An 11,573-nucleotide genomic window follows, 5' to 3' on the forward strand; every position below is an offset into this window, starting at 1 on the left:
GAATCCACCTCAAGAAAACCAGACTCTCCTCTACGCACAGTAGCGTTGCGACCCTCCATGATTATCTTGAACCATTGCACGTCGAACAAGTCGACAAAAAATCCTCTGTAATCGATCCTCAAAATCTCTTGCAGCGTGCCGAAGTAAGTGAGTTCCGCCACCACGGGATCTGCATCAGAGGAACGTCGTCGACTAGACTGTTCAAATTTTGCCATGATTCCACAATCTTGAGTAAAACGCTTTTTGTCGATTCGTTCCACCCTAAAATGTCGACCTTTACACCATGCAGCTGTGTATGACTTATACTACAACGAACAAAGATTATGAGTGGCCGTTCAAACGTTTATAAATAAAGTCACTTGCTAGTCGTACATTGCAAACTTACCTTGGTCGCGCAACCCCGAGAGTACTCCCACTCTTCTTCAGTCACTTCGTCACCGCATTGTTGTGCGCTTTTCAATTGGTTGTGCAACCATCTTAAGCTCATGAAGGTTGGTAGGCTCTCCAGAACCTTTGGATAGTGCATCGGTGGTCGTCTTCCCCGTCTCCACTCGATTCGTGCCCTTTGTCGCTCTTGCTTTGCATCCTCATATTGTTGAAATCCACTTTTGCATCACTGGATTGTGAAGCATGCAAAATCGGTTGATTTTAGCCTCTAGATCTTCCGTCATCTTCTTCTCAACACCGAGATTGCACATGACAATCCCAGATATGCGCTCATCATCTATGGTTCGCCATAGCGTGTCCCGGGATTTATCAAATCCGTCTAGCCACTCTCCAATGTACACTAGGGACTCTGATACCAACCAACCTTCTGCCATGCTACCCTCCGGACGTGCCTTTTGACGCACATATCCCTTAAGCGTTTTCATGAAACGCTCTAAGAAGAACATCCATCTGGAATGAACTGTGCCAGCTATTTCCACCTCATCAACTATGTGAACAAGAAGATGCACCTGAATGGTTAGCATGGTAGTAGGAAAATGTTTCTCAAACATGCACACAAGCTCCGCAGCATTTAGTTTGGCGAATGGTATGGAGTCTACGTCGATCTCCTTTTGTGAGATCCATTGCACCAGCTTTGCAAGTTTGTAGATTGTGTTACGGATGTCGAGAGACAAACATCCCTCAATGGCAACCGGTAAAATAAACTGTAAAGTATGTGCAGCAATGATATTAAAGTCCACATTTTATGCAATGATATTAAAGTCCACTATGAATGTACCTGACACATTTTATGCCAATCGTGTGACTTCAAACCGGTAAGCTTTCCTTCTTTAGTAAAACACGTTCGGAGCGAGTGCATTACGCCAGTGGGGGTCCGCAAAGATCGAATGGCCTCTTTTACTTTGCGTTCTTGGGCTCCTGTGAAAATCCATGGTGCTTTAGGAAGTTTTATCGATCCATCAGACGCTGTTTGCGGCCAATATTGCTCCATACGATCCACATTTCTAAGGTCGACTCTGGCTCCCAAAGTATCTTTCTTGCCGGTCAAATGGTCCCATAGTAGATTACCCACATTCTTGAATATGTGCATTGGATCGAGCAAGTGATTGATCACGAGTCGGGGCCAGTATGGTAACTCGTACCATAGAGATAGTCTCTTCATCCCTGGAGGCAATCCGTCATCGCACATCTCCTTCTGCTCTAACCATGCTTGTGCAGACATCCTTGGTGGCTCTCTTCCAAAAAGCCGTCGCGTAACACATGATTCTCTGGAAGATACGCTTGATGACCTTCGTAGATTTGCTTCTTCAGTGAGGGTGCCCTACGTGCATTCAGTCTAGGTCCACATGTGACACATGCTCTGTATCCGCTTGTTTGAAGCCCTGCATGTATACACATGATAATAGATCAACTATGGGAAAAAACAAGATTTACAGTGTCTGAGTGAGGAGTGTCAATAGATCACCTGAGCATTCTGTTAGCCCGGGATAGTCATGCATGGTCCACATTAGAATACCTCTGATCAAAGCATTCCGTCGTCCTGTGTGTCGGCTCATATCCACCACCTCTATGCCAATCCACAATTGTTGTAGCTCTTCCAATAGTGGACGAAGATACACATCCATATTCCCCACTTTATATCGCCCTGGCACAATCAAGCTTAGCCATAGGTGCCCCTTCTTGGTAGTCAACCACGGGGGAATGTTGTAGTTGACGATGACAACGGGCCATACACTGTAAGATGTTGCTTGACCAAAGCGCCTGCGAACACGTCTATTGGGTTGCAAGATTGCTGCTTGTTGGCCAGCGTCAGAGTCCGACAAGTTATAATTGGCAACAACTCGATCTATAATAGATGGATCGGAACTCGCCAAATTCGCGAACATGCTGCAAAGAAACACGTCTTGTCCGTCGCACAGCATGATTGCATGATTACAAGGACATAAGACCCTCGTTGAGAGATAGGTGTTTCGGTTGGACGGTCCCAATCCTCGTCGCTACTCATATGAGGATAAAAAACTTATAACCTGGACAACAAATTTAATTTTCTTTGGCATTCTTCATCTTATCTCTCTCTCTTTCTCCTCTCTCTCTCTCTTCTCTCTCTCTCTCTCTCTCTCTTCTCTCTCTCTCTCTCTCTCTCTCTTTACCTCACATTCTCTAGTCATGTCCAATCCCCGCACACCTCGGTCTAGAGGTGCACGGAGATCAGAACCACCGGGTTATAATCTCGTCTTTATTGGTCAATACCTATATTTGTGGGTACAAGAAATCTACACACCCACGTCTACATGATACTGCATGTAGTGGACAAAATCCCTTTGCCTCTTCTCTAGCTGTAGCACTTCACTTCATCTTAACATCTTTTCACAGTAGATCTTTTCATTGTTCGTCTAACTCTAAACCCTAAACCGTAAGTAATTCTTGTGTGGACTCGATCTAACGTAAATAAGCGTAAATCTAAATAAACGTAAATCTAACTAAAAATAAAGCTAAATCTAATTTAACGTAAGTCTAATGACTAGAGGTTGTCTAGATGGTCATTGTGTCAGGGATGTAGTGACTCTTGCCGCCCTGAAGATCCACCTTCTTCCCTATCTTCTGAAGACATTTCACCAGTACTTTTGGATCGACGGAGCCCACCATGAGTGAAGGCAGCAATACCCTATATTCCATTGAGGGCTTTCTTCACCCGCTTCATGCAGGCATCGCAGTCTATGGAGACCTAAATCTAATCTAATATAACGTAAATCTAAATCTAGCTTAAATAAACGTAAATCTAGTTAAAAATAAACCTAAATCTAATTTAATGTAAGTCTACATATAACCTAATCTTTAACGTCTTTTAAGATAGTTTCCTACGACGTTATAACTCTCTTCTTCTTGTGTGTGTGCGCGTGTGTGGATGTGTGTGCCAATAAAAAGAGATAAATGGTATAACCTTTCTATCACCCATGCCAAGTATGATAGATTGATTATGCCATTTCCCTCTTGAATAATAGGTCTTCAGTTCAACTCCTCATCGGCTAGATCTTTAGGTCTTTTAATTTTAATTAGTTTCCTACGACGTTAAATTAGTTTCTCTCCTTTCTCTCTCAATGTGTGTGCGTTTTTTTGGATCGTATGCATGTTTTCTCTCTCTTTTCCTCTCTCAATGTGTGCGTTTTTTGTTTATGCATGTTCTCTCTCTCTTTTCCTCTCTCAATGCGTGCGTTTTTTGTTTATGCATGCTCTCTCTCTCTTTTTCTCTCTCAATGTGTGTGTGCATTCTTTGTTTATGTATGTGTGTGTGCGTTTTTGTTTTTGTTTGTACTCTCTCTCTCTCTCTCTCTCTCAAAAACACTATGTGTGTGTGTGTATGTGTGTGTGTGTGAGAGAGAGAGAGGGAGAGAGAAAGAGGGGAAGGGAACATGAGAATGAGGAGAGGGAAGGAGCATACCTGGCTCTCCTTCCTCTCCTCGTGTGTGTGTGTGTGTGTGTGTGTGTGTGTGGAGAAGAAAAGAGAGAGAGAGAGAGAGAGAGAGAGAGAGAGAGAGAGACAGAGAGAGAGAGAGGGAGAGCGTTACCTGCTCTTGCTTGAGGGCGCCGAAAAACTCAGATTTGAGATCTGAGTTTTTGGGCGCGCTCGGTTATTTTTTTTACCCCAGCTGGCGTCGCTATAGCGTCGCTATGAGCGTCGCCAATTTTACAAATAAATTTGCGACGCTCATAGCGACGTCGGGAAATTTTTTTTTGAGCGTCGCTGTGTGTGCGTCGTCGCTAATATGAAGAGCCTCTTGTAGTGAAAGTAGGTAATTTTCTTATAGTGTTTTTTTGTTTTTCTGTAGTTAATTTGCTAACATATTGGTGTGGAGCTTTGCTCGCACCTCAGTGCTAGTTTGTATTTTGTTTTTTACTAGCGTTGTTGATTGCTGGAGCTTTTCACACCTCAGTGTTAGTCTGCAGGTTTAGACACCCATCCTTGGCTGTGTTGATCCTTGTGACACACTGCAAGGGGGGTTAGGACTTTAGACACTTCGTCCTTGACTGTTGTTGACCTCCGTGTCGCACTTCAGGGAGTAGCTTAGGTTGTACAATTAGACTTTCCGTACCTAGTTGCTACTGACCACCGAGTCGCACTACAGGGAGGAGTTAGCTATCATGCATCTTTTCTTCCTAGTTATTGCTGACCATTGCGCCGCACTATTAGAAGATTGGATTTAAAAAAATAGATTCCTCGTCTTTGGTTGTTGTTGACCACCCTGTCGCACTGCAGGGAGGGGTTTAGGGTTTTCAAATCCATCGTCCTTGGTTATTGTTGACCATCATGTCGCATTGCAAGGAGATTGGATTTAATAGATCCTTCATCTTTGATTGTTGCTGACCACCGTGTTTCACTACAAGGAGGGTTTAGGATTTTAAAACCATCATCCTTCATTGTTGTTGACCATTGCGACGCATTGTAAGGAGATTGGGTTTAATAGATTCTTCGTCTCTGGTTGTTGTTGATCACCGTATCGCACTGCAGAGAGGGTTTAGGGTTGCCAAATTCATCGTCCTTGTTTTTGATGACCATCATGTCACACTGCAAGGAGATTGGATTCAATAGATTCCTCATCTTTGGTTGCTGCGTCGCAGTGCAGGGAGAGGTTTAGGATTTTTAAATCCATTGCTTTTGGTTGTTGCTGACCATCACGTCGCACTACAAGGAGATTGAATTTAGTAGCTTCCTCGTCTCTGGTTGTTTTTGACCACCGTGTTGCACTGCAGGCAGAGTTTTGAGTTTTTTAAATCCATCATTATTGGTTGTTGCTGGCCATCGCATCGCACTACAAGGAGATTGGATTTAATGAATTCTTTGTCTCTGGTTGCTGCTTACCCCGTGTCGCACTGCAGGGAGAAGATATATATTTTACATTCTTCAATCCTGAATGCTTTAACCATCGCGTCTTTTATTACTGTTGTTATTATGATGCATGAAATGTTTAGATCTTTCATTACTGGAGGTTATTATTGACCATGAAATGTTTTTGTTTAGATTTATTAACAATCATATATGTCAAATTTTTATCTATTATGGATTTGCCTTACTTATATTTCCTTCATGTATTTTCAGGCTTCAATCATGGTAGAGACAAAGTTAATGCGTCAGCATTGCAAAATTATTAGTGATGCTCTTATTTTGTCTATGGAACTTCAGACGATCATTTGCGACGAGCATTTGATCCACTGCAGGCAAAGTTCGATGATTTTGTGATTGAACTTGTGGAACATTGTTGGGTGAAGCTGTGCAGTGCATTCCCCAATTTCGTTTGACCCAGCTCTGCGCACTAATGGAGTGATGCATAGCACAGTAAAGCAATTATTAGGCCAGGTCACTAGAAGTTTTGAAAGTATGGTTCATCCAAAAATCAAATCCAAACCTGGAATCAAAGAGCGAATGCAGCTTGTAGCACAACTACATTCATAATTGAAGAGCAAAGATAATATCAAAGGCTCTTCAAAATCTCCTAGGACAGAAGAGAATGTACCTCCTTCATCAGTGCTCAGTCGTCCGTTGTAAACCTGGATGATACGATGTGTCCTTCTGTACTACACTTACTTGGGGAGCATTCCATCTTTCACTTGCAAGCACCCCAATTAGGTAAAGGAAGTTTTGCAAATGTGAAACAAGTATCAGTGGCTCATCCTCTCTTCAAAGATCCCGTCTATGTGGCAAAGATATACAAAGACCAAATAGGAAGCAAGTCGACATTTGCAGATCGTGCTAGAGGAGGCAACTATTACACAACTGTTCAGCATTGTGGCATGATATTGCCCCGTGCTCTTGTTCGGTATAGCAAAAGACCTATGTTGATCTTCAAGCTTTGAATGGAGGTCATCTTGAGTAGTGGATTCAGGCATGTCATCATGATGGAAGCAAGCATGCAATCAGAGAGTTCCAACACACATCTGGAACTGTACAACAGTTCACAGACAACATTTGGCCAATATGCAATGCTCTTCTGTAGACGATTAAATTCTTGCATAGTCACGAATTTATTCACAATGATCTACACACTAGAAATATTCTACTCCATTTTGGCGAGCGAGGAGTGTATGCTCGCATTGCGGACTGGGGACAAAGTACACCATCAAACACTTTGGCAACATTTCCCAAGTTGCCAAATCTCACCCCTCAATGTAGAGCTCAATTTGAGCGAGATTATCCATGGACTTCCCCTGAAAATATCAGCACCAATCCCTCCTCCATTCACCAAGGCATCTGATATATATAGTCTCTTGTATATTCTTAAGTGCTTCCTTGCATGTATTCCACAGCCCACCGAGGTTCTCAAGTGCAAATTTTTGCGCAATGTAAACAAACATCTTGCTAGTGGAAAATCTCCCAAACCCTTAGATAGACCTAAGATATGGGATTTAAGCCTTTGTTTGAATGGAATCCATAATGCTGGCTATCATATTGTAATCGAATCTGTCTTGAGACTTATTGATGATTAAACCAGTAATCAACTTTTTTGGCATTAATGGTGTCATGTGTGCAATGTGTGGTGTCACGTGTGCAATGTTTTTAAAGTTCTTCAAGTTGAAAATTTAAAGTATTTCAAGTTAGATCACTTAATTCTCTAAACCATCTCTCTTTTTCAAGTGCTAAGACTTGTCTCGCTAAAGTTTATTATTTTGCATTTCAGTTATGGAAGATATTGCTCCCGACCAGAATGCACAGTAGCCTAATGATCCTTTGCTTAATCATGCATTGGCTCAACAAATTTACAAAGAGGAAGAGATTCGGGGGCTCAAGTAGATCTCAGTGCTTTGGCTACAACCCAACAAGACGAATCAGAACTTTGAGGGGAGCCACTGAATTATAGAAATGCAGACAATTATGTCCGAATTACTTCGTACGCAACACATTATTTTGAGTCAGTGAAAATGCTAAGGTTTCTGCTCCCTTGAAGGTTTCAGATCTGCAACACATTGTCCTCGCACAAAATATCCTTGCAAGATTTATCCAAGTGTACAAATTGCCACCAAATAATAATCAAGTGGAAATTTACTTTGTGCAACAATGTTATTGCTACTATGTATTGAGGCTCAAAGTTGATTGGAACGATAATCCCACTATAGGAGGAGGTGTGGGAAAGGACGCCTAGCTGAGAAGATTCATGCATGGGAAGCTAATCAAGAAGATCCTCCTCGCAAGAGAGGTTACACATATTTTCCCGAAGAAACCGCATTATTGAGTAGTTTTTTCAACCCAAGGCATGGATTTGGCAAGTCAAGGAGATACCCTAGCCATGTTGCACGCTCGTATAGCAGAGTCTGAAAGAAAGTTGGCATGGTACGAGGCAAGGTATGGGCCTGTTATAAGGAAGAAGAGATGGGCAATGCCGGCCCAAGTGATTCAGTTGGAAATTCAAAATTTCGTGTATCTGATCTCTTTGGAGAACAAGCCCATGATTTAAATTAAATCTCCCAAACAATACATAGCTCTTTTTGTATCTTAAATCTCAAGATTAGTAATTAAAACCTCTTTTTTGGTATGTAAATCTCTATTTGTTGGAACAATGGACATGACAGATGTTGTTGCAATTGTGTAAATTATGTTCTCTCTACTACCCTCTTTTTAACAATGAGAGAAAGAGAGAGAGAGAGAGAGAGAGAGAAGAGAGAGAGAGAGACAAGGTATGGATTGTAAAGCTAAACTCCACATAATTTTTGCATTGAAAAATTAATTGAGAATATAGTACAAACTTTACAGCTCATCCGTCCCCTCAATCACAGGCACCATGTCATCAATTTCTTCGACATCTGAACATTCCGGATCAATATCTTCCGAATTCCATTCCATTTCATCATCAGAGTTGAGCTCATTTGCAACTGCTTCATGTTTTGGAAGCGCCCAAAGCATAAGTCGCATGTTACAAAAGACATACACCAAGTTCGCAGCTCAATCAATTTCATTTTTTAGTATGCACTTAAGCAAATGAAGACTAGTTTCTTTCACAGCTACCACTTGAGGCGGCAACAGACAATACTCTCACAGCCACATGTTGAAGTTCCACTTTTTCTCCACCGTACTCTTTCCACCAATTGGTGTGCTCATCGTCTTGATAGCATCTATATACCAAGGATCCCCAAACGTTCCCTCTCTACTAGTATATGCCATCTTCTGTGTGTATGCCACCTGTCCATCTACATTGCCTAATAGTTGAGCACACACTTTTTTAAAATCACTGATCACTTCATTGTTTGAAGATTGCTGATGCATCTAGAACTTGGGATCCAAGACAAAACCTGCTCCATGTAAAGGAGTATGCAACTGCTCCCATCATCTTTTGACAAATGTCATCATCATGGATTTCTCTTTTCTTGCATAAGATGTACTATCTTTCAACTTGCGAGTGGATTCATGCATGTACCAGTAAACCCGTCCAAAGATAGAGGCTTCTTTGTCCACTAATCGTATCAGATGAGTGAAAGGTTCTGTGATAGTAACTATTTTGTCTACATTTCTCCAAACAATAGGAGAGTTTACAAGCTGATAGAATTTGGAAGCAGCAGCTTCATACTTGGGATATTTATCAAGCCAAATGTTCCATTTTCTATCTGCCATTGTTTCAACAAGGGCTGCTCTTACCTACTGCAGTGTGGAGAAACGTAATATGTTGTCGCAAAGCGGGACACACAAAAAATCTATAATTTTTTTGTTGGGGACTTTGTTCTAAACAAAGCGTAAGAAAATGAATGCTCTCTTATAAACTTCACCAAGTGGTTTGCATCTTAAAGAGTTTTCTTAATAGAAGGAACTTTTCCAAAGTCCTTTAAGAGAAATTCAAAGTGTGAGCAGCACATGGAACCCATGTAGTCTCTGGATACTTTGCTTCAATTGCTTTTCCAGCTGCTTTGTAGTTAGATGCATTATTTGTGACAATGGATGCCACATATTTAGGTCCCCGTGCTCTTCTAATCAAACACTCATAAACACCCGCAAGATATCCACTAGTTTTTCCTTTCAGGGATATACCGATCGCTTCAAGAAAGATGGCACCTCTTGGAAAAAATCAACATCACATTGATCAATGGTTTCTTCTGGCAATTTGTCCAACCATCTAGAGCAATTGTGCATCCATACGCCGACACAAAATTAAGAGTTGTGTGCTGTAAAATATTCTCTGATGTTGTTTTTACTTTATCTAAATTTATGTACGCATCTTATTATAATCAGGAACCACAAAACTCTTCTTCTTCGTGCTCATTAAAGCCCGTTTAAGACGTATTATACGTACATTGTATAATGTACAATGCAACTTAGTTCAAAAGGAAACAAGATACCGCCTTATAAACAGCACCTTGTACTGCAAGGCAAAGACTAGATTCTCAGGCAAGTGCCAATCTCCCGAAATCACGGAGGTGATCTCAAGTTTCCATGATGGTGTTTGTGGTGACCACTTTGCTCTAGATATTACTAGTAGGAAGATTCTACAAGCAGGATTCTCTTGACCTAGTCTAAACAGGGATGTGCATCATTGGTGTAAAACATGCAGACCTTTTCAAGTATCTAGTGGTGGTCGAACACTAACCTATGAGCTACAGACTCCTATCATCTCGTATGGCCCCGTTTGAGAAATGGGGATAGATGCAATTGGTCCTTTAACCAAGGGACCAATCGGTTAAATTGTACATTCTAGTTTCCCTTTACCAAGGGACCAGTCGGTAAATTGTACATTCTAGTTGGTGGTAGACTACATGACCTGATGGTGGAAGAAGTATCCACCACACGCATTACAACCCAAGAAGTGGAAAAGTTCAAATTTGAGTACATTTGTTTCCGCTTTGACACACCTCTAGAGATAATATCTGATAGAGGGCCATGTTTCATAGGCAAACTTGGTGGGAGAACTAATGAAAATCTAGGCATCACATGCCGACACTCAACTCCGTACTATCCACAGTGCAATGATCTAGTGGAAAGGTGAACATCATGATCATAAAATCGTCACAAAGTAGGTGAATAACCACACCAGTGATTGGGATAAGCATCTCTCATGGCCGCTCTTTGGGCCTACTGAACAAATTCCAAACATCACAGGTTTCACCCCTTTCCATCTCGCATATGGAAAAGAGACCATTTTACCCATCAAGGTGCAGATAGCCAGCTTGCGAGTCATGGCTAGCCAATTATAGCGCCCAATTGCCCATCTCCACAACCACACCTAGCTACAAATTGATGGAGGCAAATGGTTAAATTCACAAGACCAGAGTCAATGGATGGAGGCTCAAAAGGCACTTCTTAAGGTTTGATCCAAAGGTCATGGTAAATATTCTAGAGGAGGGAGAACCCTCCAACTCTGCTGCTAGAGAATCAAAAGTAGAGCTAGAAGTATGAATGCCTCTAGCAAGAAGGGGAGGGCTAATGATGGGTGGTTTTTGAAGGCCTTAACTGTGGGTACTAACCCCAAAAACAAGAGCATTGTAAGTCAAAAAATAAATTTAAAAAAAGCATTTTCTATTGCAAATTGCCACCCCCCCCCCTTCTTGTCCTTGCGCTCACAAAGGGACCACCACTCTCTTTCTCTCTCTCTCCTCCATTATCAAAAAAGTCAGCCTCTCTCCATCTCTCTCTCTCTCTCTCTCTCTCTCACACACACACACACACACACTCTCTCTCTCTGTCAGCAATCAACGCAAAATATATATATATATATATATATATATATATAATATCTTTCCATACACACACTACACAAACACTTACACACACACACACACTGTCACACCTCTCTCTCCATCTCTCTCTCTCTCTCTCTCTCTCTCTCTCTCTCTCTCTCGTTCTATGTTAGCAATCAACACAGAATATGTATATATATATATATATATATATATATATATATACCTTTCCATACACACACACACACACAAACTCACACTCACACCTCTCTCTCCATCTCTCGCTCTCTCTTCTTCAACCCTCTCTCTCTCTCTCTCTCTCTCTCTCTCTCTCTCTCTCTCTCTCTCTCTCTCTCTCTCTCTCTCTCTCTTTCCATACACACACACACATTCACAAACACATACATGTATACACACTCACATACACACACACACACCCTCACAACTCTCTCTCTCTCTCTCTCTCTCTCTCTCTC

Source organism: Adiantum capillus-veneris, chromosome 9, assembly GCF_014529385.1.
Source record: "Adiantum capillus-veneris isolate H3 chromosome 9, ASM1452938v2, whole genome shotgun sequence".
NCBI lineage: Eukaryota > Viridiplantae > Streptophyta > Polypodiopsida > Polypodiales > Pteridaceae > Adiantum > Adiantum capillus-veneris.